At 37.7% G+C, this 8,103-nt stretch overlaps 1 long non-coding RNA gene across 1 annotated transcript in view; it reads right to left on the bottom strand.

Moving 5' to 3' along the window:
• Positions 1 to 1,755: 1,755 nt before the first annotated feature.
• The window catches only part of LOC116073536, an 83,547-nt gene continuing 77,199 nt past the window's right edge, over positions 1,756 to 8,103 (bottom strand). Inside the window, exon 9 of the long non-coding RNA XR_004111862.1 lies at positions 1,756 to 1,865. This is a non-coding gene — a long non-coding RNA (uncharacterized LOC116073536). The remainder of the gene's footprint in view (positions 1,866 to 8,103) is intronic.

Below are 8,103 nucleotides of genomic sequence, written 5' to 3'. Positions count from 1 at the left end.
GGAACTTAATGCAGTAATTTCTCCTCAGTTATGGCATTAATTCTTATTTCTGTCTTTATTAGTCAATTCAATCTCTCTCCACAAAGGTCATCAAATATAAAAAGGAAAAATTGTTCTAGTATATTTCTGGAATCACAAAACAAAATTTGGACTTTTTAACAAACTTATTAAAGTAGTTTTGAATTTTAGTATTATGATATCAAGATGCAAAATTGGTAACTATGTCAAGACTAGTAAGATATAAAATCACAACCAAGGTTACATAGTTTAAAACTAATTTGCTGTGATTTCTTTCTTCTTTTTTTAATATTTTTATTAGATATTTTATTTACATTTCAGATGTTATCCCCCTTTCCTGGTTTCCCCTCCAGAAAAAAATATTCCCTTACCCTTCCCCCGCTCACCTACCCATCCTCTCCTGCTTCCTGGCCTTGCCCCTACACTGGGGCATAGAGCCTTCATAGGATCAAGGGCCTCTCCTCCCATTGATGACCAACTAGGCCATCCTCTGCTATATATGCAGCTGGAGCCATGAGTCCCACCATGTGTACTCTTTGGTTGGTGGTTTAGTCCCTGGGAGCTCTGGGAGTACTGGTTAGTTCATATTGTTGTTCCTCCTAGGGGGCTGCAAACCCTACAGCTGTTTGGGTCCTTTCTCCAGCTCCTTCATTGGGGACCCTGTGCACAGTCCAATGGATGGCTGTGAGCCTCCATATTTCTATTAGTCGAGCACTGGCAGAGCCTTTTAGGAAACAGCTATATCAGGCTCCTGTCAGCTAGTACTTGCTGGCATACACAATAGTGTCTGGGTTTGGTGATTGTATATGGGAAGGATCCGCAGGTGGGGCAGTCTCTGGATTATCCCCCCTTCAGTTTCCATATTTTGTCTCTGCAATTCCTTCCACGGGTATCTTGTTATCCCTTTTAAAAAGGAATAAAGCATCCACACTTTGGTCTTCCTTCTTAAAGAAGAACACTCCTTCACTGCTGGTGGGATAGCAAGCTGGTACAACCACTTTGGAAATCAGTTTGGTGGTTCCTCAGAGAATTGGACAGAGTACTATCTAAAGACCCAGCTATAGCACTTCTGGGCATATACCCAGAAGATGCTCCAACATGTAATAAGAACACATGTTCCACTATGTTCATAGCAGCCTTATTTATAATAGCCAGAAACTGGAAAGAACCCAGATGTCCCTTAACAGAGGAATGGGTACAGAAAATGTGGTACATTTACACAATGGAGTATTACTAAACTATTAAAAAGAATAATTTTATGAAATTCTTAGGGAAATGGATGGACCTGGAGAATATCATCCTGAGTGAGGTAACCCAATCACAAAAGAACACACACGGTATGCACTCACTGATAAGTGGATATTAGTCCAGAAGCTCGGATTACCCAAGATACAATCCGCAAACCACAAGATTTGTTTCTTCTGACAAAGAAAGTGTGATTTGAGTCAATGTGGCAAAAGAGTTATTGAAACTGCCCGCAGTTTCAAGAACGGGGTTCTACTCAGCCAGGAGGGAATAAAGGACCTGAAATAGAGGGTTTGAAATGCAAAGAGAAAACACGAAGCCAAGTTGTGTCCTAATCAAGGCTCCACTTTACTGAGAATAAACCAGGGTTTTTATAGTCACAGGAGAAACTGAAAACAAGTCTCTAGATTACACTACAAAGAAAGTTCAGGTGCCAAAGTTCCCAGGTTCAGAAGATCTTCAGGTGGCTGGCTGGCTGGCATGGTCAGGCGGTGGGCATGGTCAGGAGGCTTCTTTAAAGACAGTCAACAGAGAGCATCTGCCTTAGCTCCCAGGTGTTAGCCCCCAAGCTGAGGCTGCTAGAAGTCCTCTCCGATGGATGACTGAAGTGAAGAGGAGATGTAACGAGTTATATCTTCTTACCACATTAGTAAGCTATTCTTATATATGTAAGACTTACTGGCTTTAAGAAAAATTTTATTAAATGCCCAAATTAAATAATAATTTCCTATCTTATTCTCATAAAATATATTTTTTCTTAGCAATTATCACATTTTATAACTTCATAATGATGTGATTACATGATTTATGTCTATATTAGACTCTAACATGCACGGGTAATTATTTAACTTATTTTGAGAACCATACAGAGTGTTCATCATTTTTTTTTTTTTACTTTTAAAACTCTTGCCACATAATGTAATTACAATGGCAATGCATTTCTATTTTCTTTCTCTTATTACATTTCTCTTACTACATTTAATTTTTTTGTGTGGATGTGAGTTTGTGTGTGCACATGTGCATGTGAGTGTGCATGTGAATGTATGTGTGTGTCTGTCTGTCTGTCTGTCTACTATGTTAAACCCTATAGAAAAAACTTAGGTGGTCAGGTTTGAGAGAAACTGCTTTTACCCAATGAGCTATGACTCACTGGAATCTCAATGTCAGTCAGTTTTTATATCAGTTTTGGAGAACACAGATATTCAAACCTTAGGAACAACCAAGAAGAATGAGCTAGTAAAGGAATATAAAATATAAGTACAGCATACCCTAAAAGATTAATGTTACATAAGTAGAAAGAAGAATGCAAGCTTCAGTTTTTAACTACTGTACTAAATCCTCGCAAGAAAGAAGGCCCAAGAGTCCAGCCAATCTGACCCATGAACTTCTAGTAAGTTTATTTGAGGATGAAAAATGGGAAAAATCTAAAATGCAAAGAAAAACAGAAACAAACAAAAAAGAAGAGTATTTGATGTGTGCTCAAAATTTGTGGCTATTTCTTTCTTTCATAACAGAAACCAACAGGGTCATTGCTATGAGAGCCTGAGACTATGCTAACTAACTGCAGAAGCTATATGTCCCTCTGAAAAGTGAATGAGCAGAAATAAGAGCAGAGAAGGCCAATGATGGGAAAGCAGTGTCTACATTTCATCTAGAGTCCCACTTTTCTGTTTCCTAATAGATTTTAATATAGGTTTGATTTTTCAAAACCTACTTTAATAAGGATTCCTAAACAATTCAAACTCCCTTCTATTCCCCCACTCGCCAGAGGTAGTAGAAAAGAAAGATTAACAGTAAATCCAGGTTGCGGAACTGTTTAAAAAGAATTCTTTGGGATTATTCCTATCTTCATTGTCAGCAGCTGCAGTCCAGTCCACTTAACAAACACCACTCACAAATCACCAACTTCAGTTGAATCCAAAAGAAACTGTGAGGCCCCTCTAGTCCTTCCAAATCCATAGAACCAGAAAGAAGGTGCCAGAAATATCAGGAGATGTTCTTTGGTGAGTTACTCTCTGAAGTCACGACAAGAGAAAGTCAACAATGCGACATAAGGTGAAACAATACAAGAATGTCGTCAATAAAGAGTAACGAGGTAGGGCAAGATGAGCCAATGGCAGAGCCTCCTCCAACTGTCTCTGGGACCATATTTATATTCTTTGTAAACACCATGCATCCTCTTATGTGTCTGTTTCAACATTCTTCCACATATCTGCTTTAGCATAACATCCTTTTATCTGTGTCTCCTTCAGCAAAACATCCTTTCACTGGTCTGCCCCAGCAAAATAGCATCTGACATAACTGATTTCCAAAGAAACCAGAAACTTCCACTTCACTATAACTATTAAATAATTAAAGTTTCCAGCAATCTTTCAGTCTACTAATCTCTTAACATCTTTTAATTATTAAATTTCCTTTAATGATTAATCTTCTTTATCTGCTTTGAAATTCCCAGAAGTATCATTTGTCAAGTAACTAACATTTTTCAAGTAGGCTGTTAGCTTGAGAACAATCTCTATAAAAACACCTGAGAATAGTGACAAGTCCACATTTTCTCAAGAAAAAAAATGAAAATAAAAAAAAAGTAGATTAAAGGAAAAGATTATAAGACATGAAACCTATATCCATTGTTAGCAAACAGAGAATGTGCTATGGAAAGACACATTCTGTCAAAACTTGCACAAGAATAAAAATGCTATGTTATGGAATATAAAATATGGCTACAAAATTAGGAAGGAGGAAAAAATGCTCAAAACACCAGTGTTTTTGAGGCAAGTGAACATTCTGTAGAAATCTTTAATTGTAGTTATTAATAAATGCAATTATATGTTTGCCCAATGCTTAAAATGCATATAATACTCCAGAGTGAACCTTAATTTTAACTGTGGACAGTTTGGACCATTATCTGTTAATATGTTAATAAATTATTTTTAAACAAATCAGGTTGGGGTGAGATGGTGATTTATGGGAAGCTCCAATGAGCACAAATAATGACTACTTGATTTCTCTACTTTCATTCCACAGTTTGCTGTACCTAAACTTAAAAAATAATATTTTCAAGGAAGTTGGAGAGCTATGACTCAGTACCTCAGAGCACGTGCTATATTATTCCTGAGAAACCATGTGCTGTTGGTCCCAGGTATTCAAGTCTGGTAGCTCAAAACAACCTGTAATTCTACCTCCAGTGGATTTGATGCCTTTTGCTGATCTCCACAGACACTCTCACACACATTGTATTATACACAGAAATATATACACACAATAAATATAAAAATAAATGAAAATATGAGACCAAAAGCTAAAAAAATGACTCTACTCAAGTCAGGCTTGTTGACCTATTAAGTTTATGAGGTTTCTACTATAGCATGGATGACTTAAAACCTACTTCAGCATGAGTGAAGCAGAAGAGCTGGGCCATCAGAAGCACACTGCCCAAACAATTTCCTGGAAGAATTTCATCTGCCCTGAATTTTTTTTCAGCTCTTGGATATTTGGGTAGAGGCCTTGAGACCTCTGAGTCTGAAATTGCCAAGTTCTATCAGTTTTATGAGTTCATTTATTTTATATTCTGAACACAGTTTTCCCCCCATCTTTTCTTCCCAGTTCTTCATGACCCCATCTGCTCCTCCATTTCCCTTCAGAAAAGGGGAAGAATCTTATTGATATCAACCAGCCCTGGCATATCAATTTGCAGTAATACCAGACACCCCTCTCCTATTGAGGCAGCCAGGAAAGGGGCTGCAAGGCTAGCAACAGAGTCAGAAACCGCCCCTGTTTCTACTGTTAGGAGTACCCTCATTGAAGATGAAGCAACACAAGTATAATGTAGTTTTTTGAGTTTCTAAAGACTTGAGAGTTTTATGTAACATAAACAGGATTCTGGTCCTATCTTCTTCCTCTAGTTAGAAATGCTTCAATTTTTTTCAGATGCAGCTACACAGCACAGAGGAGTCTTAATACATAGGTAATCATTGTGCTATCCCTGTAGAATTTGATTGGAGTGCCTCTTGTAGTCAATGCTATATTCACAGATTATAGCTAACTGCATTAGTTCCCATAACCTTCATAGCCACTTTCCATTTGCAGATTTCTAAAATAGGCATGCCTGACTGAACTGTTGCTTATGTGGTTAACTTGAACTCAGTAACCTCTTCGTCTCATTAAGCTGATTTAAGAAACAAACAATCAGAGATCTAATAATCTGATCACATGTCTGGAATTTCAAGCTGCCCTCAATTTTCATGTTAGGTTAGCATGTAGGATCCAATGTCATCTAAGAACTTAGAGTGTATTCAAACTATTACATTCCAAGAATGTGGATTTGTTTCATACATGATCTGGGAGATCCCTCTTCCCCTCTCCCTTCCTCATTTTCCTTCTTTCATTCCTTCCTATCCTTTCCCTCTCATTGACCCTCCCCTGTCTCTGTCTTTTTTCCTTTTTGAGTTTTCCATAGTCTCAGTCAGAACTCACTCTGCAGGCTCTGATCTGGGTGTACCCTGCATTGCATGTTGTGTTTCTGTCAGACACAGCTGGGGTGCCACCAGCAGGTCTAATTCTGCTGGCTGTCCCAGGCTGACCAGCTGGGTGATGCGTAGATGCAACTAGAATGGGTGGTTGGGCAGGGTTCCAAGCTGGGGCCTGAAGGATTCTACTGGGAGGCAGACTCTTGTGACTCTGCAAGTCTCCTGGTGACCAGAGATCTGTCTTGTTTTTTTTTTTATTCGTTGCACAACCCCATGCATGCGTACACAGATACACACACACACACACACACACACACACACACACACACACACACACACACACGTGCGCTAGCGCACACACACAGCTCTATATTTTAATATAATATATATCTAGTTAATAGATATAAAGTTTTCTGAGTATAGACTTTGATTTATCTACTTTTCTGATATAATACTCATAATAATATGATTCATATTTTTCTGATCATGTAATACCTGAACCACTCTTGCAAGATTTTTAAAGATTATACAGATTAATTACTGGTTCTTTAGTTGTTTTTTGGTTTTTTGGTTTTTTGGGTTTTTGGGTTTTTGGGTTTTTGGTTTGGTTTGGTTTGGGTTGGGTTGGGTTGGGTTGGGTTGGGTTGGGTTTTCAAGACAGGGTTTCTCTGTGTAGCCCTGGCTGTCCTGAAACTCACTCTGTAGACCAGGCTTGCCTGGAACTCAGAAAGCCACCTGTCTCTGCCTCCCAAGTACTGGGATTAAAGACATGCGCCACCACTGCCTGGCCTAATTATTGTTTTCTAACTGACAGTAAAACATGTTGCTCAAAGGGATAACCACATATTCCTGGCTTGTGTTTAGTGACTGGGTGGCTCAAAAATTTAAGCTCACATTTCACCAATGTCCTGGGACCACCTGAGTATGAATGCAAAGTGAACTTTGCAATCCCTGAAGGAACATCTCAGGTTCCATCAGGTTAGCCCAGGCTGACTTTTCACTGTGTGACTGGGGTTAAAAAAGACAAGGATATAATGTCTAAATTTTCTAAGACTGGAGCCATCTCTGAACTTGCACCATGTTATTTCTCCCCCATTCTCTGAGCCACAGAAAGATGCACCAGGGAGGCCAGATTCAACTTTCCTCTCTAATGAGAGAAGCTGCAAAGTAAGCTGCAAAAAGAATGTATACATAATAGGAACTAAATAATGTCTGACTTGTAAACTTTGATCTGCCTCATTATTAGTTTTGTTCTTCCCTTGTGTTAATGACACATTTTAATTTGTTTGCCAACACTTCTATTTGTCAGTAAATCAAGTGGATCCTCAGCCCCCATAATGTTCAATTCACTCAGCCCTTTTAAATACTTTGATAGGTGTTTAGAGAGGATAGATGCACCTTGCAGGGTTAGCTGTGTTTCTCTAATGACTAACATTTGAGTACTTTCTTCATGGTTATTTATTATTCATATGTTATACTGAATTGTGTTCAGATGATTAGCTCATATCTTAATCATTTTGATTTACTCATGATTTGATAATTTGAATGGGCTTTACATTTTCCTCTCACAAATATTTTGTCTGTTATCATTTCAAATGATTCCTTTTCTTTTTTCTTTTCATCCTTTTCTTGTTCCCTTCTTCCTTTCTTCCTTTATTTCTTCCTTTCTTTTCTTTTCTTTTTTTCTGAGGCAAGGTGTCTGTGTGTGGACCTGGCTTTCTTAGAATACACTCTATAGAAAAAGTTAGCCTTAAACTTCAGAGATCCACCTGCTTCTGCCTCGCAAGTGTTGGGACTAATGGTATGTGTACACTGCCATTGACTAGCAACAAAGCATTGAGCAAACATATTCTTTTTTAACATTTTTGCTTTTAATACTTGGTGTCTAAGTCAAAAGAAAAAATATAATCCCCTCCTATAAGCTACAATTATGTCTAGTTTACACTTGATTTTGTTATCAAATTTGAGTTTGTTTTGCTGTTTCTTTATTTTGCATTTTGATATCAAACTAGCCTTTCTAATCTGGTTGAAAATTAACTTCTGATATTTTTCAATAAGTTCCATGGATCTACTTTTCTGTCATATGATAGAGCATTGCCTTAATAACTGTAGCTTTTACAACAGACATTGAAGTCAGGCTATGTAAATCATCTAATAACATTCTGTTTCAAATGTTTATGAACTGCATGAGGTCCTTTCAATTACCATGTGAATTTCAGAATTATACTACCTGTTTTGATAAAACAACCTGGTGGAATTTGATAGAAATTTGAAAAATGTGGACGAATTTGTGAAAAACTGGCTGACTTATTGATATTGGCCCTTCTGATATAAGAACATAGATAAATCTTCATTTATGTCTCTCTCTTTTTTT

Source organism: Mastomys coucha, unplaced genomic scaffold, assembly GCF_008632895.1.
Source record: "Mastomys coucha isolate ucsf_1 unplaced genomic scaffold, UCSF_Mcou_1 pScaffold23, whole genome shotgun sequence".
Lineage (NCBI taxonomy): Eukaryota > Metazoa > Chordata > Mammalia > Rodentia > Muridae > Mastomys > Mastomys coucha.
Note: the sequence above shows the minus strand (reverse complement) of the source record. Positions and strands in the feature narration are given on the sequence as shown.